Genomic DNA, 1,173 nt, shown 5'->3' on the forward strand with positions numbered 1-1,173 from the left:
CCCCCCCCCCCCCCCCCCAAAAAAAAATGATGAGCGCCTGATCCCACCGCAAGGAAAATAAACATTTAAGGGGGCTTAACTTAGATCCACCATATTTCTCCAATGAGAGTTTATTGACATGGATTTTTTTTTCATCTGCCTCTCTTTTAAATCATAAACGAACAAATAGTCAGACCCTGAAACAAGATCTACTCCAGTAAAGCAGGTTAACCCGGGCGTCGCTGACAAAATCTACATTGCATTGTTATAGTAAAGCAAAAAGGTCCGTTTGAAATTGCGACCAATAAGCAGTCCTAACCAAATCCGAACTAATCATGCATCCCTAACCCACGCCGGACAAAGCATATTTATGGTAACGTGATATGAGAGCCGGAGTCAGTATAATATCATAAGCTCAGCACCTTCATCGTTGATATGGCCCAGAAAACAAAAACTCACTTGCAATCAAAAACTTGATCTGAGCAAGGAAAAGGACTATTAACCTCTGATTGCAATTTTGATACATGTGGAACCTCTAGTAGCCTACTCATTTTGGTAGAAAGTTAAAAACTGAGGGAGTGTTTATTTAACCTTTAATTAGCATTTCTAAACTCGTGCTGAAGTATAAATCAGAGCCCTTCATTTTCTTTTGCCCCAGGCTAAAGTCTCTTCCTTTGTCCAGCTGTGTCCCATCTCCTTCAGTTAATAATAGGGTTATGAGAAAATATTCATCTCCAGAAGTTTTAAATTGTCCTGCAGTTTTCAACATTTTTTAAGTGGCTAGAATTCTTTTTTTTTTAAGGATAAAGAACCGTTATGGTGTAGAAATGGAGCTAATCAGTGACAATTATGTTAAAATATTTAAAACAAAGCTCTCAGTTCTTTTCCTGTCATCTGCCTATCATATGATAATGCATGCCGCCATTATTGTGAAAGAAAGAAACAAGATTGTTTTAAAATCATTATACATGTAGTACTGTTGGTTCTAAAACAACTCCTAGGAATACATAATTTAAGTGAAGAATTTATATTGGTGCCATGTCTTCACTTTCAAGCATTGACTGAGTACGATTACACGTGATGCTTCTTACTAGTACCATGTCTGTTGGTATGTTTGCCTTCCCTCCCTTTCTCCGCTGAGAGAGAAAGAGAGAGAGAGAGAGAGAGAGAGAGAGAGAGAGAGAGAGAGAGAGA

This window comes from Aplysia californica, unplaced genomic scaffold (assembly GCF_000002075.1).
Source record: "Aplysia californica isolate F4 #8 unplaced genomic scaffold, AplCal3.0 scaffold00316, whole genome shotgun sequence".
Lineage (NCBI taxonomy): Eukaryota > Metazoa > Mollusca > Gastropoda > Aplysiida > Aplysiidae > Aplysia > Aplysia californica.